Here is a 26734-nt window from a genome sequence, read left to right on the forward strand (position 1 = left end):
TAGGTACTTACTAAGCTATTGATCAATGAGGAAGGCTCATAGGATCTTACCAGGCTATTGATCAGTGAGGAAGGTTCATATGTGCTTACTTGGCTATTGATCAGTCAGGAAGGTTTTTATGTACTAACTAGGCTATTGCTCAGTCAGGAAGGTTCATAGGTACTTACTCGGCTATTGATCAGTGAGAAAGGTTCATAGGTACTTACTAGGCTATTGATCAGTCAGGAAGGTTCATAGGTACTTACTAAGCTATTGATCAGTGAGGAAGGTTCGTAGGTATTTACTAGGCTATTGATCAGTGAGGAAGGTTCATAGGTACTTACTAGGCTATTGATCAGTCAGGAAGGTTCATAGGTACTTACTAGGCTATTGATCAGTTAGGAAGGTTCATAGGTACTTACTAGGTATTGATCAGTGAGGAATGTTCATCTGTACTTACTAGGCTACTGATCAGTGAGGAAGGTTCATAAGTACTTACTAGGCTATTGATCAGTCAGAAAGTTTCATAGGTACTTATTAGGCTATTGATCAGTGTGAAAGGTTCATAGGTACTTACTTGGCTATTGATCAGTCAGGAAGATTCATAGGTACTTACTTACTAGGCTATTGATCAGTCTGGAAGGTTCATAGGTACTTAATTGGCCATTGATCAGTCAGGAAGGTTCATAGGTACGTACTAGGCTATAGATCAGTTAGCCAGGTTCATAGGTACTTACTAGGCTATTAGTCAGCCAGGAAGGTTCATATGTTCTTACTAGGCTATTGATCAGTCAGGAAGCTTCATAGATACTTACTAGGCTATTGATTAGTTAGGAAGGTATATAGGTACTTACTAGGCTATTGATCAGAGAGAAAGGTTCACAGGTACTTACTAAGATATTGATCAGTCAGGAAGGTTCGTAGGTACTTAATAGGCTATTGATTAGTTAGAAAGGTTCATAGGCACTTACTAGGCTATTGGTCAGTCAGGAAGGTTCATAGGTACATACTAGGCTATTGATCAGTCAGGAAGGTTCTTATATACTTACTAGGCTATTGATCAGTCAGGAATGTTCATAGGTACTTACTAGGCTGTTGATCAGTCAGGAAGGTTCATAGGTACTTATTATGCTATTGATCAGTCAGGAAGGTTCATAGGTACTTACTAGGCTATTGTTCAGTCAGGAAGGTTCATAGGTACTTACTGGGCTATTGATCAGTGAGGAAGGTTCATAGAAACTTACTAGGCTGTTGATCAATCAGGAAGATTCATAGGTACTTGCTAGGCTATTGATCAGTGAGGTAGGTTCATAGGTTCTTAGTAGGCTATTGATCAGTCAGGAAGGTTCATAGGCACTTGCTAGGCTATTGATCGTTCAGAAAGGTTCATATGTACTTACTAGGCAATTAATTGGTCAGGAAGGTTTATACACACTTACTAGGCTATTGATCAGTGAGGAGGGTTCATTGGTACTTACTAGGCTATTTATTAGTCAGGAAAGTTCATAGGTACTTACTTACTTACTAGGTTATTGATCACTCTGGAAGGTTCATAGGTACTTAATAGGCTATTGATCAGTCAGGAAGGTTCATATGTACGTACTAGGCTATAGATCAGTTGGGCAGGTTCATAGGTACTTCCTAGGCTATTAGTCAGCCAGGAAGTTTCATATGTTTTTACTAGGCTATTGATCAGTCAAGAAGGTTCATAGGTACTTACTTGGTTATTGATCAGTCAGAAAGTTTCATATGTACTTATTAGGCTATTGATCAGTGTGAAAGGTTCATAGGTACTTACTTGGCTATTGATCAGTCAGGAAGGTTCATAGGTACTTACTAGGCTATTGATCAGTCAGGAAGGTTCATAGGTACTTACTTACTAGGCTATTGATCAGTCTGGAAGGTTCACAGGTACTTAATAGGCTATTGATCAGTCAGGAAGGTTCATAGGTATGTAGTAGGCTATAGATCAGTTAGGCAGGTTCATAGGCACTTACTAGGCTATTAGTCAGCCAGGAAGGTTCATATGTTCTTACTAGGCTATTGATCAGTCAGGAAGGTTCATAGGTACTTACTAGGCTATTGATTAGTTAGGAAGGTATATAGGTACTTACTAGGCTATTGATCAGTGAGAAATGTTCACAGGTACTTACTAAGATATTGATCAGTCAGGAAGGTTCGTAGGTACTTAATAGGCTATTGGTTAGTTAGGAAGGTTCATAGGCACTTACTAGGCTATTGGTCAGTCAGGAAGGTTCATAGGTACATACTAGGCTAGTGATCAGTCAGGAAGGTTGTTATATACTTACTAGGCTATTGTTCCATCAGGAAGGTTCATAGTTACTTACTAGGCTATTGATCAATCAGGAAGATTCATAGGTACTTGCTAGGCTATTGATCAGTGAGGTAGGTTCATAGGTTCTTAGTAGGCTATTGATCAGTCAGGAAGGTTCATAGGCACTTGCTAGGCTATTGATTGGTCAGAAAGGTTCATATGTACTTACTAGGCTATTAATCAGTCAGGAAGGTTTATACACACTTACTAGGCTATTGATCAGTGAGGAGGGTTCATTGGTACTTACTAGGCTATTTATTAGTCAGGAAAGTTCATAGGTACTTAATAGGCTATTGATCAGTTAGGAAGTTTTATAGGTACATACCGGTCTATTGATCAGTCAGGAAGGTTCATAGGCATTTACTAGGCTATTAATCAGTCAGGAAGGTTCATCGGCACTTACTAGGCTATTGGTCAGTGAAGAAGGTTCATACGTACTTACTAGGCTATTGATTAGTGAGGAAGGTTCAGATGTACTTACTAGGCTATTGATCAGTGTGAAAGGTTCATAGGTACTTACTAGACTATTGATCAGTCAGGAATGTTCATAGGTACTTACTAGGCTATTGATCAGTCAGGAAGGTTCATAGGTACTTACTATGCCATTGATCAGTCAGGAAGGTTCATAGGTACTTACTAGGCTATTGTTAAGTCAGGAAGATTCATAGGTACTTACTAGGCTATTGAACAGTGAAGAAGGCTCATAGATACTTACTAGGCTATTGATCAGTGAGGAAGGTTCATAGGTACTTACTAGACTATTGATCAATCAGGAATGTTCACAGGTACTTACTAGGCTATTGATCAGTCAGGAAGGCTCATAGGTACTTACTAGGCTATTGATTAGTCAGGAAGGTTCAGAGATACTTACTAGGCTATTGATCAGTGAGGAAGATTCATAGGTACTTACTAGGCTATTGATCAGTGTGGAAGGTTCATAGATGCTTACTAGGCTATTGATCAGTGATGAAGGTCCATAGGTATTTACTAGGCTATTGATCAGTGAGGAAGGTTAATAGGTACTTTCTAGGCTATTGATCAGTGAGGAAGGTTCATAGATACTTACTAGGCTATAGATCAGTGAGGAAGGTTCCTAGGTACTTACTAGGCTATTGATCAGTGAGGAACGTTCATAGGTACTTACTAGGCTATTGATGAGTGAGGAAGGTTCATAGGTACGTACTAGGCTACTGATCAGGCAGGAAGGCTCGTAGGTACTTACTATGCTACTGATCAGTCGGGAAGGTTAATAGGTACTTACTAGGCTATTGATCATTTACGAAGGTTCACAGGTACATACTAGGCTATTGATCCGTCAGGAAGGTTCATTGGTACTTCCCAGGATATTGATCAGTCAGGAAGATTCATAGCTACTTACTAGGCAATTAATCAGTGAGGAAGGTTCATAGGCCCTTACTAGGCTATGGATCAGTCAGGAAGCTTCCTAGGTACTTATTAGGCTATTGATCAGCGAAGAAGGTTCATAGGTTTTTACTAGGCTATTGATCAGTCAGGAATGTTCATAGGTACTTACTAGGCTATTGATCAGTCAGGAATGTTCATAGGTACTTAGTAGGCTATTAATCAGTCAAGAAGGTTCATCGGCACTTACTAGGCTATTGGTCAGTGAGGAAGGTTCATACATACTTACTAGGCTATTGATTAGTGAGGAAGGTTCAGAGGTACTTACTAGGCTATTTATCAGTGTGAAAGGTTCATAGGTACTTTCTAGACTTTTGATCAGTCAGGAATGTTCATAGGTACTTACTAGGCTATTGATCAGTCAGGAAGGTTCATAGGTACTTACTATGCTATTGATCAGTCAGGAAGGTTCATAGGTACTTACTAGGCTATTGTTAAGTCAGGACGGTTCATAGGTACTTACTAGGCTATTGAACAGTGAGGAAGGCTCATAGATACTTACTAGGCTATTGATCAGTGAGGAAGGTTCATAGTACTTACTAGACTATTGATCAGTCAGGAATGTTCACAGGTACTTACTAGGCTATTGATCAGTCAGGAAGGCTCATAGGTACTTACTAGGCTATTGATTAGTCAGGAAAGTTCAGAGATACTTACTAGGCTATTGATCAGTGAGGAGGGTTCATAGGTACTTGCTAGGCTATTGAACTGTAAGGAAGGTTCATAGGTACTTACTAGGCTACTGATCACTCAAGAAGGTTTATAGGTACTAACTAGGCTACTAATCAGTCAGGAAGGTTCATAGGTACTTACTAGGCTATTGGTCAGTCAGGAAGATTCATATATACTTACTAGGCTATTGATCAGTCAGGAAGGTTCATATGTACTTACTAGGGTATTGATCAGTGAGGAAGGTTCAAATGTACTTACTAGGTTATTGATAAGTCTTGAATGTTCAAAGGTACTTACTAGGCTATTGAAGAGTGAGGAAGTTTCACAGGTAGTTACTAGGCTATATCAGTGAGGAAGGTTCATAGGTACTTACTAGCCTATTGATCAGTGAGGAAAATTCATAGATCCTTACTAGGCTATTGATCAGTGAGGAAGGTTCATAGGTACTTACTAGGCTATTGATCAGTCAGGAAGGTTCACAGGTACTTAATAGACTATTGATCAGTCAGGAAGGTTCATAGGTACTTACTAGGATATTGATCCGTCAGGAAGATTCATATATACTTACTAGGCTATTGATCAGTCAGGAAGGTTCATATGTACTCACTAGGGTATTGATCAGTGAGGAAGGTTCAAACGTACTTACTAGGCTATTGATTAGTCTTGAATGTTCATAGGTACTTACTAGGCTATTGATGAGTGAGGAAGTTTCATAGGTAGTTACTAGGCTATTGATCAGTGAGGAAGGTTCTTAGGTACTTACTAGGCTACTGATCAGTCAGGAAGGTTCATAAGTACTTACTAGGCTATTGATCAGTGAGGAAGGTTCATAGGTACTTACTAGACTTCTGATCAGTGAGGAAGGTTCATACATACTTACTAGGATATATATTTGTGAGAAAGGTTCATAGGTACTTACTAAGCTATTGATCAATGAGGAAGGCTCATAGGATCTTACCAGGCTATTGATCAGTGAGGAAGGTTCATATGTGCTTACTTGGCTATTGATCAGTCAGGAAGGTTTTATGTACTAACTAGGCTATTGCTCAGTCAGGAAGGTTCATAGGTACTTACTCGGCTATTGATCAGTGAGGAAAGTTCATAGGTACTTACTAGGCTATTGATCAGTCAGGAAGGTTCATAGGTACTTACTAAGCTATTGATCAGTGAGGAAGGTTCGTAGGTATTTACTAGGCTATTGATCAGTGAGGCTATTGATCAGTGAGGAAGGTTCAGAGGTATTTACTAGGCTATTGATCAGTGAGGAAGGTTCATAGGTACTTACTAGGCTATTGATCAGTCAGGAAGGTTCATAGGTACTTACTAGGCTATTGATCAGTTAGGAAGGTTCATAGGTACTTACTAGGTATTGATCAGTGAGGAATGTTCATCTGTACTTACTAGGCTACTGATCAGTGAGGAAGGTTCATAAGTACTTACTAGGCTATTGATCAGTCAGAAAGTTTCATAGGTACTTATTAGGCTATTGATCAGTGTGAAAGGTTCATAGGTACTTACTTGGCTATTGATCAGTCAGGAAGGTTCATAGGTACTTACTTACTAGGCTATTGATCAGTCTGGAAGGTTCATAGGTACTTAATTGGCCATTGATCAGTCAGGAAGGTTCATAGGTGCGCACTAGGCTATAGATCAGTTAGCCAGGTTCTTAGGTACTTACTAGGCTATTAGTCAGCCAGGAAGGTTCATATGTTCTTATTAGGCTATTGATCAGTCAGGAAGCTTCATAGATACTTACTAGGCTATTGATTAGTTAGGAAGGTATATAGGTACTTACTAGGCTATTGATCAGTGAGAAAGGTTCACAGGTACTTACTAAGATATTGATCAGTCAGGAAGGTACATAGGTACTTAATAGGCTATTGATTAGCTAGAAAGGTTCATAGGCACTTACTAGGCTATTGGTCAGTCAGGAAGGTTCATAGGTACATACTAGGCTATTGATCAGTCAGGAAGGTTCTTATATACTTACTAGGCTATTGATCAGTCAGGAATGTTCATAGGTACTTACTAGGCTATTGATTAGTCAGGAATGTTCATAGGTACTTAGTAGGCTATTAATCAGTCAAGAAGGTTCATCGGCACTTACTAGGCTATTGGTCAGTGAGGAAGGTTCATACATACTTACTAGGCTATTGATTAGTGAGGAAGGTTCAGAGGTACTTACTAGGCTATTTATCAGTGTGAAAGGTTCATAGGTACTTTCTAGACTTTTGATCAGTCAGGAATGTTCATAGGTACTTACTAGGCTATTGATCAGTCAGGAAGGTTCATAGGTACTTACTATGCTATTGATCAGTCAGGAAGGTTCATAGGTACTTACTAGGCTATTGTTAAGTCAGGACGGTTCATAGGTACTTACTAGGCTATTGAACAGTGAGGAAGGCTCATAGATACTTACTAGGCTATTGATCAGTGAGGAAGGTTCATAGTACTTACTAGACTATTGATCAGTCAGGAATGTTCACAGGTACTTACTAGGCTATTGATCAGTCAGGAAGGCTCATAGGTACTTACTAGGCTATTGATTAGTCAGGAAAGTTCAGAGATACTTACTAGGCTATTGATCAGTGAGGAGGGTTCATAGGTACTTGCTAGGCTATTGAACTGTAAGGAAGGTTCATAGGTACTTACTAGGCTACTGATCACTCAGGAAGGTTTATAGGTACTAACTAGGCTACTAATCAGTCAGGAAGGTTCATAGGTACTTACTAGGCTATTGGTCAGTCAGGAAGATTCATATATAATTACTAGGCTATTGATCAGTCAGGAAGGTTCATATGTACTTACTAGGGTATTGATCAGTGAGGAAGGTTCAAATGTACTTACTAGGTTATTGATAAGTCTTGAATGTTCAAAGGTACTTACTAGGCTATTGAAGAGTGAGGAAGTTTCACAGGTAGTTACTAGGCTATATCAGTGAGGAAGGTTCATAGGTACTTACTAGCCTATTGATCAGTGAGGAAAATTCATAGATCCTTACTAGGCTATTGATCAGTGAGGAAGGTTCATAGGTACTTACTAGGCTATTGATCAGTCAGGAAGGTTCACAGGTACTTAATAGACTATTGATCAGTCAGGAAGGTTCATAGGTACTTACTAGGATATTGATCCGTCAGGAAGATTCATATATACTTACTAGGCTATTGATCAGTCAGGAAGGTTCATATGTACTCACTAGGGTATTGATCAGTGAGGAAGGTTCAAACGTACTTACTAGGCTATTGATTAGTCTTGAATGTTCATAGGTACTTACTAGGCTTTTGATGAGTGAGGAAGTTTCATAGGTAGTTACTAGGCTATTGATCAGTGAGGAAGGTTCTTAGGTACTTACTAGGCTACTGATCAGTCAGGAAGGTTCATAAGTACTTACTAGGCTATTGATCAGTGAGGAAGGTTCATAGGTACTTACTAGACTTCTGATCAGTGAGGAAGGTTCATACATACTTACTAGGATATATATTTGTGAGAAAGGTTCATAGGTACTTACTAAGCTATTGATCAATGAGGAAGGCTCATAGGATCTTACCAGGCTATTGATCAGTGAGGAAGGTTCATATGTGCTTACTTGGCTATTGATCAGTCAGGAAGGTTTTTATGTACTAACTAGGCTATTGCTCAGTCAGGAAGGTTCATAGGTACTTACTCGGCTATTGATCAGTGAGGAAAGTTCATAGGTACTTACTAGGCTATTGATCAGTCAGGAAGGTTCATAGGTACTTACTAAGCTATTGATCAGTGAGGAAGGTTCGTAGGTATTTACTAGGCTATTGATCAGTGAGGAAGGTTCATAGGTACTTACTAGGCTATTGATCAGTCAGGAAGGTTCATAGGTACTTACTAGGCTATTGATCAGTTAGGAAGGTTCATAGGTACTTACTAGGTATTGATCAGTGAGGAATGTTCATCTGTACTTACTAGGCTACTGATCAGTGAGGAAGGTTCATAAGTACTTACTAGGCTATTGATCAGTCAGAAAGTTTCATAGGTACTTATTAGGCTATTGATCAGTGTGAAAGGTTCATAGGTACTTACTTGGCTATTGATCAGTCAGGAAGGTTCATAGGTACTTACTTACTAGGCTATTGATCAGTCTGGAAGGTTCATAGGTACTTAATTGGCCATTGATCAGTCAGGAAGGTTCATAGGTACGTACTAGGCTATAGATCAGTTAGCCAGGTTCTTAGGTACTTACTAGGCTATTAGTCAGCCAGGAAGGTTCATATGTTCTTATTAGGCTATTGATCAGTCAGGAAGCTTCATAGATACTTACTAGGCTATTGATTAGTTAGGAAGGTATATAGGTACTTACTAGGCTATTGATCAGTGAGAAAGGTTCACAGGTACTTACTAAGATATTGATCAGTCAGGAAGGTACATAGGTACTTAATAGGCTATTGATTAGCTAGAAAGGTTCATAGGCACTTACTAGGCTATTGGTCAGTCAGGAAGGTTCATAGGTACATACTAGGCTATTGATCAGTCAGGAAGGTTCTTATATACTTACTAGGCTATTGATCAGTCAGGAATGTTCATAGGTACTTACTAGGCTGTTGATCAGTCAGGAAGGTTCATAGGTACTTATTATGCTATTGATCAGTCAGGAAGGTTCATAGGTACTTACTAGGCTATTGTTCAGTCAGGAAGGTTCATAGGTACTTACTGGGCTATTGATCAGTGAGGAAGGTTCATAGATACTTACTAGGCTGTTGATCAATCAGGAAGATTCATAGGTACTTGCTAGGCTATTGATCAGTGAGGTAGGTTCATAGGTTCTTAGTAGGCTATTGATCAGTCAGGAAGGTTCATAGGCACTTGCTAGGCTATTGATCATTCAGAAAGGTTCATATGTACTTACTAGGCAATTAATTGGTCAGGAAGGTTTATACACACTTACTAGGCTATTGATCAGTGAGGAGGGTTCATTGGTACTTACTAGGCTATTTATTAGTCAGGAAAGTTCATAGGTACTTACTTACTTACTAGGTTATTGATCACTCTGGAAGGTTCATAGGTACTTAATAGGCTATTGATCAGTCAGGAAGGTTCATAGGTACGTACTAGGCTATAGATCAGTTGGGCAGGTTCATAGGTACTTCCTAGGCTATTAGTCAGCCAGGAAGTTTCATATGTTTTTACTAGGCTATTGATCAGTCAAGAAGGTTCATAGGTACTTACTTGGTTATTGATCAGTCAGAAAGTTTCATAGGTACTTATTAGGCTATTGATCAGTGTGAAAGGTTCATAGGTACTTACTTGGCTATTGATCAGTCAGGAAGGTTCATAGGTACTTACTAGGCTATTGATCAGTCAGGAAGGTTCATAGGTACTTACTTACTAGGCTATTGATCAGTCTGGAAGGTTCATAGGTACTTAATAGGCTATTGATCAGTCAGGAAGGTTCATAGGTATGTAGTAGGCTATAGATCAGTTAGGCAGGTTCATAGGCACTTACTAGGCTATTAGTCAGCCAGGAAGGTTCATATGTTCTTACTAGGCTATTGATCAGTCAGGAAGGTTCATAGGTACTTACTAGGCTATTGATTAGTTAGGAAGGTATATAGGTACTTACTAGGCTATTGATCAGTGAGAAATGTTCACAGGTACTTACTAAGATATTGATCAGTCAGGAAGGTTCGTAGGTACTTAATAGGCTATTGATTAGTTAGGAAGGTTCATAGGCACTTACTAGGCTATTGGTCAGTCAGGACGGTTCATAGGTACATACTAGGCTAGTGATCAGTCAGGAAGGTTGTTATATACTTACTAGGCTATTGTTCCATCAGGAAGGTTCATAGTTACTTACTAGGCTATTGATCAATCAGGAATATTCATAGGTACTTGCTAGGCTATTAATCAGTGAGGTAGGTTCATAGGTTCTTAGTAGGCTATTGATCAGTCAGGAAGGTTCATAGGCACTTGCTAGGCTATTGATTGGTCAGAAAGGTTCATATGTACTTACTAGGCTATTAATCAGTCAGGAAGGTTTATACACACTTACTAGGCTATTGATCAGTGAGGAGGGTTCATTGGTACTTACTAGGCTATTTATTAGTCAGGAAAGTTCATAGGTACTTAATAGGCTATTGATCAGTTAGGAAGTTTTATAGGTACATACTGGTCTATTGATCAGTCAGGAAGGTTCATAGGCATTTACTAGGCTATTAATCAGTCAGGAAGGTTCATCGGCACTTACTAGGCAATTGGTCAGTGAGGAAGGTTCATACGTACTTACTAGGCTATTGATTAGTGAGGAAGGTTCAGATGTACTTACTAGGCTATTGATCAGTGTGAAAGGTTCATAGGTACTTACTAGACTATTGATCAGTCAGGAATGTTCATAGGTACTTACTAGGCTATTGATCAGTCAGGAAGGTTCATAGGTACTTACTATGCTATTGATCAGTCAGGAAGGTTCATAGGTACTTACTAGGCTATTGTTAAGTCAGGAAGATTCATAGGTACTTACTAGGCTATTGAACAGTGAAGAAGGCTCATAGATACTTACTAGGCTATTGATCAGTGAGGAAGGTTCATAGGTACTTACTAGACTATTGATCAATCAGGAATGTTCACAGGTACTTACTAGGCTATTGATCAGTCAGGAAGGCTCATAGGTACTTACTAGGCTATTGATTAGTCAGGAAGGTTCAGAGATACTTACTAGGCTATTGATCAGTGAGGAAGGTTCATAGGTACTTACTAGGCTATTGATCAGTGTGGAAGGTTCATAGATGCTTACTAGGCTATTGATCAGTGATGAAGGTCCATAGGTATTTACTAGGCTATTGATCAGTGAGGAAGGTTAATAGGTACTTTCTAGGCTATTGATCAGTGAGGAAGGTTCATAGATACTTACTAGGCTATAGATCAGTGAGGAAGGTTCCTAGGTACTTACTAGGCTATTGATCAGTGAGGAACGTTCATAGGTACTTACTAGGCTATTGATGAGTGAGGAAGGTTCATAGGTACGTACTAGGCTACTGATCAGGCAGGAAGGCTCGTAGGTACTTACTATGCTACTGATCAGTCGGGAAGGTTAATAGGTACTTACTAGGCTATTGATCATTTACGAAGGTTCACAGGTACATACTAGGCTATTGATCCGTCAGGAAGGTTCATTGGTACTTCCCAGGATATTGATCAGTCAGGAAGATTCATAGCTACTTACTAGGCAATTAATCAGTGAGGAAGGTTCATAGGCCCTTACTAGGCTATGGATCAGTCAGGAAGCTTCCTAGGTACTTATTAGGCTATTGATCAGCGAAGAAGGTTCATAGGTTTTTACTAGGCTATTGATCAGTCAGGAATGTTCATAGGTACTTACTAGGCTATTGATCAGTCAGGAATGTTCATAGGTACTTACTAGGCTGTTGATCAGTGAGGAAGGTTCATAGGTACTTATTATGCTATTGATCAGTCAGGAAGGTTCATAGGTACTTACTAGGCTATTGTTCAGTCAGGAAGATTTATAGGTACTTACTGGGCTATTGATCAGTGAGGAAGGTTCATAGATACTTACTAGGCTGTTGATCAATCAGGAAGATTCATAGGTACTTGCTAGGCTATTGATCAGTGAGGTAGGTTCATAGGTTCTTAGTAGGCTATTGATCTGTCAGGAAGGTTCATAGGCACTTGCTAGGCTATTGATCATTCAGAAAGGTTCATATGTACTTACTAGGCATTTAATTGGTCAGGAAGGTTTATACACACTTACTAGGCTATTGATCAGTGAGGAGGGTTCATTGGTACTTACTAGGCTATTTATTAGTCAGGAAAGTTCATAGGTACTTACTTACTTACTAGGTTATTGATCACTCTGGAAGATTCATAGGTACTTAATAGGCTATTGATCAGTCAGGAAGGTTCATAGGTACGTACTAGGCTATAGATCAGTTGGGCAGGTTCATAGGTACTTCCTAGGCTATTAGTCAGCCAGGAAGTTTCATATGTTTTTACTAGGCTATTGATCAGTCAAGAAGGTTCATAGGTACTTACTTGGTTATTGATCAGTTAGAAAGTTTCAGAGGTACTTATTAGGCTATTGATCAGTGTGAAAGGTTCATAGGTACTTACTTGGCTATTGATCAGTCAGGAAGGTTCATAGGTACTTACTAGGCTATTGATCAGTCAGGAAGGTTCATAGGTACTTACTAGGCTATTGATCAGTCTGGAAGGTTCATAGGTACTTAATAGGCTATTGATCAGTCAGGAAGGTTCATAGGCATGTAGTAGGCTATAGATCAGTTAGGCAGGTTCATAGGCACTTACTAGGCTATTAGTCAGCCAGGAAGGTTCATATGTTCTTACTAGGCTATTGATCAGTCAGGAAGGTTCATAGGTACTTACTAGGCTATTGATTAGTTAGGAAGGTATATAGGTACTTACTAGGCTATTGATCAGTGAGAAATGTTCACAGGTACTTACTAAGATATTGATCAGTCAGGAAGGTTCGTAGGTACTTAACAGGCTATTGGTTAGTTAGGAAGTTTCATAGGTACATACTAGGCTAGTGATCAGTCAGGAAGGTTGTTATATACTTACTAGGCTATTGTTCCATCAGGAAGGTTCATAGTTACTTACTAGGCTATTGATCAATCAGGAAGATTCATAGGTACTTGCTAGGCTATTGATCAGTGAGGTAGGTTCATAGGGTCTTAGTAGGCTATTGATCAGTCAGGAAGGTTCATAGGCACTTGCTAGGCTATTGATTGGTCAGAAAGGTTCATATGTACTTACTAGGCTATTAATCAGTCAGGAAGGTTTATACACACTTACTAGGCTATTGATCAGTGAGGAGGGTTCATTGGTACTTACTAGGCTATTTATTAGTCAGGAAAGTTCATAGGTACTTAATAGGCTATTGATCAGTTAGGAAGTTTTATAGGTACATACTGGTCTATTGATCAGTCAGGAAGGTTCATAGGCATTTACTAGGCTATTAATCAGTCAGGAAGGTTAATCGGCACTTACTAGGCTATTGGTCAGTGAGGAAGGTTCATACGTACTTACTAGGCTATTGATTAGTGAGGAAGGTTCAGATGTACTTACTAGGCTATTGATCAGTGTGAAAGGTTCATAGGTACTTACTAGACTATTGATCAGTCAGGAATGTTCATAGGTACTTACTAGGCTATTGATCAGTCAGGAAGGTTCATTGGTTCTTACTATGCTATTGATCAGTCAGGAAGGTTCATAGGTACTTACTAGGCTCTTGTTAAGTCAGGAAGATTCATAGGTACTTACTAGGCTATTGAACAGTGAAGAAGGCTCATAGATACTTACTAGGCTATTGATCAGTGAGGAAGGTTCATAGGTACTTACTAGACTATTGATCAATCAGGAATGTTCACAGGTACTTACTAGGCTATTGATCAGTCAGGAAGGCTCATAGGTACTTACTAGGCTATTGATTAGTCAGGAAGGTTCAGAGATACTTACTAGGCTATTGATCAGTGAGGAAGGTTCATAGGTACTTACTAGGCTATTGATCAGTGTGGAAGGTTCATAGATGCTTACTAGGCTATTGATCAGTGATGAAGGTCCATAGGTATTTACTAGGCTATTGATCAGTGAGGAAGGTTAATAGGTACTTTCTAGGCTATTGATCAGTGAGGAAGGTTCATAGATACTTACTAGGCTATAGATCAGTGAGGAAGGTTCCTAGGTACTTACTAGGCTATTGATCAGTGAGGAACGTTCATAGGTACTTACTAGGCTATTGATGAGTGAGGAAGGTTCATAGGTACGTACTAGGCTACTGATCAGGCAGGAAGGCTCGTAGGTACTTACTATGCTACTGATCAGTCGGGAAGGTTAATAGGTACTTACTAGGCTATTGATCATTTAGGAAGGTTCACAGGTACATACCAGGCTATTGATCCGTCAGGAATGTTCATTGGTACTTCCCAGGATATTGATCAGTCAGGAAGATTCATAGCTACTTACTAGGCAATTAATCAGTGAGGAAGGTTCATAGGCCCTTACTAGGCTATGGATCAGTCAGGAAGCTTCCTAGGTACTTATTAGGCTATTGATCAGCGAAGAAGGTTCATAGGTTTTTACTAGGCTATTGATCAGTCAGGCATGTTCATAGGTACTTACTAGGCTATTGATTAGTCAGGAATGTTCATAGGTACTTAGTAGGCTTTTAATCAGTCAAGAAGGTTCATTGGCACTTACTAGGCTATTGGTCAGTGAGGAAGGTTCATACGTACTTACTAGGCTATTGATTAGTGAGGAAGGTTCAGAGGTACTTACTAGGCTATTGATCAGTGTGAAAGGTTCATAGGTACTTTCTAGACTTTTGATCAGTCAGGAATGTTCATAGGTACTTACTAGGCTATTGATCAGTCAGGAAGGTTCATAGGTACTTACTATGCTATTGATCAGTCAGGAAGGTTCATAGGTACTTACTAGGCTTTTGTTAAGTCAGGAAGGTTCATAGGTACTTACTAGGCTATTGAACAGTGAGGAAGGCTCATAGATACTTACTAGGCTATTGATCAGTGAGGAAGGTTCATAGGTACTTACTAGACTTTTGATCAGTCAGGAATGTTCACAGGTACTTACTAGGCTATTGATCAGTCAGGAAGGCTCATAGGTACTTACTAGGCTATTGATTAGTCAGGAAAGTTCAGAGATACTTACTAGTCTATTGATCAGTGAGGAAGGTTCATAGGTACTTACTAGGCTATTGATCAGTGTGGAAGATTCATAGGTACTTACTAGGCTATTGATCAGTGATGAAGGTCCATAGGTATTTACTAGGCTATTGATCAGTGAGGAAGGTTAATAGGTACTTTCTAGGCTATTGATCAGTGAGGAAGGTTCATAGATACTTACTAGGCTATAGATCAGTGATGAAGGTTCCTAGGTACTTACTAGGCTATTGATCAGTGAGGAACGTTCATAGGTACTTACTAGGCTATTGATGAGTGAGGAAGGTTCATAGGTACGTACTAGGCTACTGATCAGGCAGGAAGGCTCGTAGGTACTTACTATGCTACTGATCAGTCAGGAAGGTTAATAGGTACTTACTAGGCTATTGATCAGTTAGGAAGGTTCACAGGTACATACTAGGCTATTGATCCGTCAGGAAGGTTCACTGGTACTTCCCAGGATATTGATCAGTCAGGAAGATTCATAGCTACTTACTAGGCAATTATTCAGTGAGGAAGGTTCATAGGCCCTTACTAGGCTATGGATCAGTCAGGAAGGTTCCTAGGTACTTATTAGGCTATTGATCAGCAAAGAAGGTTCATAGGTTTTTACTAGGCTATTGATCAGTCAGGAATGTTCATAGGTACTTACTAGGCTATTGATCAGTCAGGAATGTTCATAGGTACTTAGTAAGCTATTGATCAGTCAGGAAGGTTAATAGGTACTTACTAGGGTACTGATCAGTGAGGAAGGTTCATAGGTACTTACTAGGCTATTGATCAGAGTGAAAGGTTCATAGCTACATGCTAGTATTGATCAGTGAGGAAAATTCATAGGTACTTACTAAGCTATTGATCAGTGAGGAGGGTTCATAGGTACTTGCTAGGCCATTGAACTGTGAGGAAGGTTCATAGGTACTTACTAGGCTTCTGATCACTCAGGAAGGTTTATAGGTACTAACTAGGCTACTAATCAGTCAGGAAGGTTCATAGGTACTTACTAGGCTATTGGTCAGTCAGGAAGATTCATATATACTTACTAGGCTATTGATCAGTCAGGAAGGTTCATATGTACTTACTAGGGTATTGATCGGTGAGGAAGGTTCAAACGTACTTACTGGGCTATTGATAAGTCTTGAATGTTCAAAGGTACTTACTAGGCTATTGATGAGTGAGGAAGTTTCACAGGTAGTTACTAGGCTATATCAGTGAGGAAGGTTCATAGGTACTTACTAGCCTATTGATCAGTGAGGAAAATTCATAGATCCTTACTAGGCTATTGATCAGTGAGGAAGGTTCATCGGTAATCCCTAAGCTATTGATCAGTCAGGAAGGTTCATAGGTACTTACTAGGCTATTGATCAGTCAGGAAGGTTCACTGGTACTTAATAGGCTATTGATCAGTCAAGAAGGTTCATAGGTACTTACTAGGATACTGATCCGTCAGGAATATTCATATATACTTACTAGGCTATTGATCAGTTAGGAAGGTTCATATGTACTCACTAGGGTATTGATCAGTGAGGAAGGTTCAAACGTACTTACTAGGCTATTGATTAGTCTTGAATGTTTATAGGTACTTACTAGGCTATTGATGAGTGAGGAAGTTTCATAGGTAGTTACTAGGCTATTGATCAGTGAGGAAGGTTCATAGGTACTTACTAGCCTATTGATCAGTGAGGAAAATTCATAGATACTTACTAGGCTATAGATCAGTGTGGAAGGTTCATCGGTAATCCCTAGGCTATTGATCAGTCAGGAAGGTTCATAGGTACTTACTATGTTACTGATCAGTGAGGAAGGTTCATAGGGACTTACTAGGCATTTGATCAGGCAGGAAAGTTCATAGGTCCTTACTAGGCTCTTGATCAGTCAGGAAAGTTCATAGGTACTTACTGGGCTATTGATCAGTCAGGAAGGTTCATAGGTACTTACTAGGCTCTTGATCAGTCAGGAAAGTTCATAGGTACTTACTAGGCTCTTGATCAGTCAGGAAAGTTCATAGCTACTTACTAGGCAATTCATCAGACAGGAAGGTTCATAGGTACTTACTAGACTATTGATCAGTCAGGAAGGTTCACAGGTACTTACTAGGCTATTGATCAGTCCAGAAGGTTCATAGTTACTTACTAGGCTATTGATCAGTCAGGAAGGTTCATAGGTACTTACTAGGTTATTGATCAGTCAGGAAAGTTTATAGGTACTTACTATGCTATTGATCAGTCAGGAAGGTTTATAGGTACTTACTAGGCTATTGTTCAGTCAGGAAGGTTCATAGGTACTTACTAGGCTATTGATCAGTGCGGAAGGTTCATAGTTACTTACTAGGCTATTGATCAGTGTGGAAGGTTCATAGGTACTTATTAGACTATTGATCAATCAGGAATGTTCATAGGTACTTACTAGGCTATTGATCAGTCTGGAAGGTTCATAGTTACTTACCTGGCTATTGATTAGTCAGGAAGGTTCATAGGTACTTACTAGGCTTTTGATCAGTCAGGAAGGTTCTTATATACTCACTAGGCTATTGTTCTGTCAGGAAGAGTCATAGGTATTTACTAGGCTATTGATCAATCAAGAAGTTTTTTTTTTATTTTTGTTTATTTTACATTTGTTGACCGGGCTAGTCTAACTGGATATATGTCCATTTTCAGTAGAGGCCCGGGTAGAAAAGTTCCACATAAAAGAAAAGAACAAACAGAACATTACAACTTCAGTTACAGATTACTTGTTAGACAAAACAGGTGTTACACAGTAACATAGCATTCATGATAGATAAAAGTAGAACAAAATAGAACATTCCTTTTTTTTGTTTGTTTGTTTTTTTTTAACCAAATAATAGTAAAAGAAAAGAGTGTTCAGAAGGATGTGGGAGATTCCCAAATCAAAGTTATAAGTATGGCACAGGATAATAGACAAGTTATAAACAAGATTGGGAGAATTAGTTAAGGGCAGTAACTCATCTAAAAGGCAGTGACATGTCCATACAGTCTTTCCTTGGTACAATAAGTCCAGCTTAGGAGACACTGGACTTAAAGTGGCTATAAAGTGAGTAGTAAATTGGTGCTATAACCTAGGATAACAGGAAGAGAAAATCTTAGTCAGGATTAGTGCAAGGACATAGCCAGTGCATTGTAAGGGATAATTTGAGTTTCTTTTTGAATAGTGTAGTTGACGGTAGAGATGTGAGTTCACCAGGAAGAAGGTTCCAGCTTTTCCCCACAGTGTTAGAGAAAAGGGAATCTCCTGCTTTATTACTGGGATTTGTCTAGATACCAATAGTTTATTTGCTGAGCATAGGTTTGTAAGATTTTTATATGGGCTGATTAGACTCATGTGAATTGGTGTGTTACCTGGATGACAGAGGGTTTTATGGGCAATAATCAGTTGGTGTAATAGAGTTTGATTATGCAGTTCCTGCCAACCCAGTTGTTTCAGATTTTGGCAGTGGTGGGTTCTGAAAGGGGAGCCGGTAGCAAATCTGGCAATGCTATTGTAGGAGATTGCCAGTTTGTTGAGGTTGCTTTTAGATAGATTTGTATATATAGGAGAGGCATAAAAGAGAGTTGAGATAAGGTGGTTGTGGGCAATAGTAGTTCTAGCTATGGGAGTAAGAAGGGTTTAATTTTATGGAGGGAGCCTAGTTTTCGGTTAACTGATTTATTTTGGTGTTGATATGAGTATCATAGTTAAGGTTGTGGTCAATAGTTACTCCTAAGAGTTTGATGGTACTGTCAGGAGATATAACTGTGCCATTTTAGATGTGATAATGAAGTCAATTGGGGTGGACTTTTGTGTTGGAGTTAACAGCAATAGTTTAGTCTTTTTAGGGATAAGGAGGAGACAATGCTGTAAAAGCCATACTTCTACTAGCTCAAAGACATTTTTGGTGAGGGACTGCAGTTCAGATGGACCTGTAGCTGAGGATATTAATGTGGAGTCATCTGCGTATTGTATGGATATAGCTTAGGGGATACTAATAGATAGATCATTTATAAAGACTGGAGTATTGAAGAGGGCTGAACATAGAACCTTGGGATACACCAAGGGTGACAGGAAGGTGGGAGGATAGACTGCTATCCCAAAGCACTGCCTGTTGCCTGTTATCTAAGTAGGACTTGAACCACTGTAGTGCTTGAGTATCAAGTGAGAGGGACTTAAGAATATTCAACAGCAGCTGATGGTTAATCATGTTGAATGCTTTTGAGAGATCAATAAAGATTGCAGAGGACAGGGTGTTATTGTTACTGTTTTTGTTAATGTGGTCAGAAAATGATAGGAGGGTAGTAGTGGTGTTATAGAAAGGTCTAAAGCTATGCTGAGAGCTAGCTAATAGACTGTTTTGGAGAAGGTGGTCTAACAGTTGTGATTTTGGCTATGGTAGAGAGTAGTTCAATTGGTCGAAAGTTATAATTTTCTGTTGAGTTGCCACCTTTGTGTAGGGGGATTATATGGGAGACTTTCCAGATGGATGGGATGGTACCTTCTGTTATGGTTCTATTTATTAGGATCGAGATAGGGTAAGCAATAACTTTAGCTGCTATTTGCAGATATTTAGCAGGTAAGAGGTCAGCAGAGGGGGTAGAAGGTTTGAGTTTTTGAAGGAGGGTACAGATGAGGGATGTAGGCACAGGTTGTAGTTGGAAAGTAGGTGGTGAGTTAGTTAAGGAGCAAGGCAGATTAGAGGACACAGGACGTAGAGAGTTAGCAAGTGACTGGATGGCTTCAGTAAAGAAAATATTAAAGGCATCAGCAATTTGTTTGGGAGTCTCTTGGGCAATTCATGATGGGGTTGGTGTTTTAGAGTTGCCTGGATGAAGGAGTCTATTGATACCTGACCAGAATTTTTGTGGTCTTTGTTGATTGGTCTGTTGAAGTTGAAAGTAGAAGTTTTTTTATCTAATAGTATTGATGCTTTAGTAGAATTTCTAAGCTGTTTAAATTTTAAATAATCAGACGGGTCTTTAGAAGTACGCCATTTGGCCCAAAATTTGTTTCTTAGTAAAATGTTTTGCTTAGTTTCCTTTGTAAGCCATGTAGCAGTTTTGGTACTGTTCCTAAGAGTATAAGAAGGGGCATGGTAGTCCAAGATTTCTAGGAACCTAGAACTGAAGTATGCCACTGCTTCATCTAGATAGAAATGTTTCAAGACTGACCAATTGCATACACTAAGTTCATTTTGGAAGTGTTCGGGGTTAAAATATTTATTGGAGCGAGTAGTTGTAAAAGTTGAAGGGCTGGGAATATTACTCTTTTGTCGAATTATATAAGTTAGTGAGTGATCGCTAATGTCATCTGCCATATATGTTGGGGACTGAGTATTTATTAGACTCCAATCTAGGGTGCTTTCTTTATTGGTAGGTTTATGGATTTGAGTGGGTGAGGTGATAGTTTGGGAGAAGCCATGTAGGTTTATGTGGTTTGTTGGCTTATCAGAATTACAGGTATTGCAGTCTATATTAAACTCGCCTAGCAGTATGGTTTCTTGTGGATAGTTAGTGGAAAGCCAACTAAGGATATTTTCTAGGGAGGTGATGTTATTACCTGGAGGAAGATATGAGCATATAATGTAGATGGACTTACAAGTATTTAGTTGTAGCTTAGTGATAAGAATTTCAGTTTTGGTATCAGATGGTGGGTGGGTATCTAGTAGAGTAATTTGGAGCCCTGCTTTATATATTAAGGCTACGCCTCCACCTTTCTTGTTAAGGTGAGCCACTCTTAAAATACTATATCCTAGAGGGGTGATTTCATAGTCTTGGGTTGCTGGTTTTAACCATGTTTTGGTTAGGCATAAGATGTCAAAGTCATGTACATCCAGTAGCGCATGAAGGTGATTCACTTTATTATTTACACTTCGTATATTTAGGTGAGCTATGGAGAGGGAGTTAGGAGGCCTTGTAGGGGTGTGAAAGGAAGAGGGAGAGGGTCTAACTGGGTTAGCAGGACTATTATTGGAAGGGCCAGAATTGGGATGAATGTCACCATCCAGTAGGAGGTGTAGGTGTAGTCTATATGTGTGAATTAGAGAAATATTCAATATGTTATGTGTTCTCTTGACTTGGTAGAGCTTATAGGTAATATGGATAACTCTATGATACTTTGGGAGGAGATGGTTGTAGATGTTATGCTGATGTGTTTAAGGATGGCTGATAAAGCTGGTAGGGATGTTTGTTTAGTGGGCTGGTGGAAATTAGAGTCGCTAAGATGTTCATAGGCAGTTAGGATATAGGGAAGGAAAAGGGAAGGAAGCATTGAGAACAGGAGTAGGGCTTTGAGGTAAGTTGATATGGATGAAATAGGCATTGTGATGAAGTTGAAGGTACAGAGTGAATAGGTGAAGTATGTAATGAAGTGGGAGGAGTGATGTAGTATGATGGGAATACCTTTAATGAGATGTGGGTTGGGATTGGATAATTGGGAAGTGGGAGTGGCTAAGAGGTATAAGGCTGGAAGCACTGGGGGTGGGTGGGAATTGAGGTTAAGGTAGGGCAGCGGAGTGAGCCCATAAGGCAAACGGACCAAGTAGAGCAAGAAGGAAAAGAAGTAGGCAGGTAGTGAGGAAAACAATCAGTGAAAGTGGAAGGTAGGTTCAAAATGGGGTATGCAAGGAGGTAAGGGACTTACTAGTGATGAGAAGTGTGAGATGAATAAAGAGTAATAGAGAGAGCATGGATGGGTAAAGGTGGAATAAGATACAGGTAATGTCCCTGGTTAAAAACTTATTTTCTAAGAAGCAGTAGAGCTGCAAAATAATAGAGGTCTTATGCTGCCCTCTAGTGGTCAATCCATATAATATAATAAGAGGAGAAACATGAGAGCTGTAGGGGAGAGGAGAGAATAAAAAGGGGGGAGGGAGTCCAGAGGCTAGGCTAGTGATAGATATAGATATAGGTACTTACTAGGCTATTGATCAGTGAGGAAGTTTCATAGGTACTTACTAGGCTATTGATTAGTGAGGAAGGTTCGTAGGTACTTACTAGGCTATTGATCAGTGCAGAAGTTTCACAGGTACTTACTAGGCTCTTGATCAGTCAAGAAGGTATGCTATTGTAGAGTTTTAATTGCATTTACTGTTTAGGGCTACACACTCAAGTGTGTTAGCATTTTCTGTGTTTATTTACTGTATTATTGCATTGTTTAGCCTGTTTTAACCAAAAAAAAATACTATCTTCTTTGCTCGTTTCCCACCTTTCCTAGCTAGTATAGTCCATATCCCAGGCTTTGCTGGTTTCAGGACTTTACTTTTTGTGTTCAGAGCTATCCAGACCTTGGTGTGGTAGAGGGAAGTCCTACTGCTTACCAGTGTGAATGGTGAGTATTGTACTGCCTATCTAGCGCTAGAGGAGGGGTTTCCAGCTCTGAAATTGTAATTTTATTAGCCATTCTGAGCTGATTTCTATCCCTTTCAACTTTCTGGCTTAAAAATGCATGTGTTTGCACATTTCTCACATCATACAGCACCACAGCACTACGGTTAAACTATTTCAGGTGCCAGGAAGTCTGCTCTTCAAAGTTTCCCTTATAACTAGCTGGTTTCTTGGTAGTAGTGCTAAAATCTGAACTCATGTGACTAACACTTGCTATAGAACCTGCTGGAAAGCACTAGGAAACCTTAAACTGATGCAAGCACTCAACTCTCCTTGTTAATAAGGAACATTTATCATAGGCACTAAACAGCCTATAATTGCAAAGTACCTTGCAAAGGTAAGAGAAAACAGGTATTGTACTTTACAGAAAAAGCACATAAACAGGCATGTCCAAGGGTCAGCTTCCAGTGATTTCACCTGTCCACCTGGTGAACCTGGGCTTACTGGGGCAATGCAGCAACTGCCTTATGTACACAGACAACCCTCTCCTCCTACCACCCAACACTACAACCTGTAAGAGATGCACTTACATAGCCAAACTTGAAGCAAATCTCTCTCCAGCCAAGATTGTGCAAGACAATCAAGAGGAGAAGGTTAATAACTGCACTACACCTCAAGCAACACACAGCCCTTCAAAACCCACACATAGCAACACTAAACCCACATATGCGGAGGCTCTTAACATTAACCTGTCCAAGCAACAAGGACCTCTGAAGCTGAAATGCAAACAAACACTAATCACAACCAAAGTGACACATAGCTCACAACACCAGTGTGCCACCCAACAACAGCCCCTAAGGCAAGACAACGTACCCAACACTTTAGTCATAGGTGACTCTACAGTCAGGCAAATTGATGTCCCACTCACCAGGCTGAGCAGGGAGAAAATTACAGTCAGCTGCCTGTTGGGTGCCAGGATCCGCCACATAATGCATGCACTCAAGTCACTCCACAACAAGTACAAATACGACTTTGTCATTATCCATGTTGGAGTGAATGACTTGAGATGTACCTCCCTGGACTACATGAAAAGAAACATGGAAGAGCTCTCAGATCATGTGGCCCAGGCAGATATGACCCTAGCCCTGAGCAGCTTCCTGCCCTCGCCCAGAATGATACCACAGTATAAGGACAAAATGATTGACTTCAACAACTGGCTAAGCTTCTGGTGTCATTGAAAGGGGATCCAGTATCTGTCTGCCTGGAACGACATGATCGACAAACCACGATGCTTTGCCAGAGATGGTCTGCACCTGTCACCCCTGGGATTTGGGTTACTGGCTAAAGCTCTTGCCACCCCTATATTGCCATTTTTATGCAAAGTTCAAATGACAAAACCACCACTGTAACAGATACAAGCATGCAAAGTATGAAGGTAATGCTTCTCAATGCTAGAAGTCTAAACCTAAAAATGCACTCTCTTGCGGCACTCCTAAAAATGCATAACATCAATATTTGTGCAGTAACTGAGACTTGGCTCAAGACTCCAGAGAGCACACCTGCAATACCAGGCTACAACTCTTACCACACCAAACCAAGACCGAAACACTAAAGGTGGAGGAGTGTCTAAATTCACCAAGGATATTCACACTTCCAGGATAATTGCCCAACACAATGCATCTAAAATTCTCCAGGTGCAACTAACACTAGGTAAGACTGCAATCCAAATTGTAGCTTGCTACAGATCCCCCACCATGCCCCAAGATTCTCACTACACCTTTCTAAACATACTGGAAAATATTAAGATACAACCTTCTTCTTTCGGCTGCTCCCGTTAAGGGTCGCCACAGTGGATCAACTGTTTCCATTTCTTCCTGTCCTATGCATCTTGCTCTGTCACAGCAACCACCTGCATGTCCTCTCTCACCACATCCATAAACCTTATCTTAGACCTTCCAGTTTTCCTGTTACCTGGCAGCATCATCCTTAGCATCTTTTTCCCAATATACTTTGCATCCCTCCTCAGCGCATGTCCAAACCAATGTAATCTTGCCTCTCTGGCTTTGTCTCCAAACCTTCCATCCTGGGATGACCCTCTAACATACTTATTCCTAATCCTGTCCATCCTCGTCACACCCAGTTCAAATCTTAACATCTTCAACTCTGCCACGTCAAGCTCTGACTCCTGCCTTTTTGTCAGTGCCACTGTCTCCAACTCATATAATATAGCTGGTTCCACTACCCTCTTGTAGACCTTCCCTTTCACTCCTACTGGTATTCGTCTGTCACAAATCACTCCTGACACTCTTCTCCACCCACTCCAGCCTGCCTGTACTCTCTTCTTCACCTCTCTCCCACACTCACCATTACTCTGAACTGTTGATCCCAAGTATTCTGGGTGATTTCAACTACCCTGCCATTAACTGGGAAAACTACTCTTGTACCAACACCTTTTCTCAACGGTTCTTGGAATTCATAAATTCCAATGCCCCAGATCAACTAATCCATTGTCCCACCAGAGGCTCCAATATCCCAGACCTGGTCGTTACCAACATGGGAAATAGATGCTCCTCACCAGTGGTCACCTCCTCATTGGTCAGGTCTGACCATAAGCAAATCATCCTTGCCATCCACATCCCACCCCCACTCCCAGTAAGGAAACCTCTGTAAAAAACTTCTCCAAAGCTAACTTCATGCTACTTAAGTCAGAAGTGACACACTTCATGGCACCCATGCAGACGGAAGCTGAAAGTTTGACTACTGAATCCTTCACTAAGGCATTGTATGAGCACATCCACTCATGTATGAATCGTGCCATCCTAAATATAACCAAGATGCTCTCCTCCAAAAAAAGGAAGCCAATCTGGTAGTCCCCTGCCATAAACAAACTATGCAACAGAAGGAAGAAACTGTTGCAGAAAAGAGGAAAATCCCATGATGCAAAAAACTCCCTTCCCAGCCTCAGTAAGAAGCTGAGATCCCTCATAAAATCCTCCAAAGCTAGTTACAAAAATAACATTGCCAGAGATTCCAAAGACAACCACAAGGCATTCTATAGTTATGTCAAGAATCTAAATGGCATTGCTCAGACCTGCTCTGAGCTACAACAGAATGGCATTAATTATACTGATCCCAAGGATATTGCCAATACCCTGGCAGATCGATTTAGTGCCAACCTCACCCCCCTCTCACCCCCTAAAGGGCCCATCTCAATACCAAAAGATTGCCAAACTCCGGTAATCATGGCCACACAGGTAGAAACCGCACTCTCCAAAGCTAAGAATACAGCATCCATGGGACCAGATGACATCCCAGGCTGTGTACTACATGAACTACAAAATGAACTGGCACCTCAACTAAGTGTCATGTTTAATCATAGATTCACCTCAGGCTTTGTGCCCACTAAGTGGTGCACAACCTCAGTTATCCCACTCCACAAGTGGGGATCCACCTTGGATCCCAGGAACTACCGTCCCATGAGTCTGACGAGCCTGATCTGCAAGGGCATGGAATGTATTATCATGGAACTTATAAACAAAGACATTGGCAACCTTCAAACACTGGACCCCACCCAATTTGGTTTCATGAAGGGCTGATCTTGCCTCCTGAAGCTGACTGACTTCTTCGAATCAGTCTCCAGAGCTGTGGACAAGGGTAAGGTGGTTGCACAGCCTATCTGGACCTCACCAAGGCCTTCGACAACATCCCCCACTCTGGAATCATAGATAAACTTACTAAGCTGGGCATAAATCCCTATGTCACTCGATGGGTTGCCAACTTGCTTACTGACAGAATCCAGACTGTAAAAGTAGCTGACTCCAAATCCAGCTCCAGACAAGTGAAAAGTGGAGTACCTCAGGGTTCAGTCCTGGGACCGCTCTTATTTGGCATCTACTTCTCTGAAGTACAGGCCAACACTAAGGGACTCTGGCTAACAAAGTTCACAGATGACTGCAAACTGGAAGCCATTATTGAATCCCCAAATGATGTGGATATTCTACAAAAGGGCCTTAACGAAACTAATGATTGGTGCCAGAGCCATGGGCTCAAGCTTAATGCCAAGAAAGTTATAGTTATTCCCTTTGGGAAAAAAAAACATGTGCTCATGAATTACTACATAGGTGGCAGTACACTAAACACCGAAAGTGTGATGAGAGACTTAGGGACACAGGTGGACAGTGGTCTCACCTTCGATAAACACATCGCCACAACAGTCAGAAAATCCTTCTATGTGGTACACCTCATCACTAAGGGCCTTTCATCCAGAAAAAAGGAGGTCATTGTCCCACTGTACTCATCCCTTATTAGACCCATTATAGAGTACAATGGCCCATTTG

This window comes from Protopterus annectens, chromosome 13.part0 (genome assembly GCF_019279795.1).
Source record: "Protopterus annectens isolate FY-2018-M chromosome 13.part0, PAN1.0, whole genome shotgun sequence".
NCBI classification, from domain to species: domain Eukaryota; kingdom Metazoa; phylum Chordata; order Ceratodontiformes; family Protopteridae; genus Protopterus; species Protopterus annectens.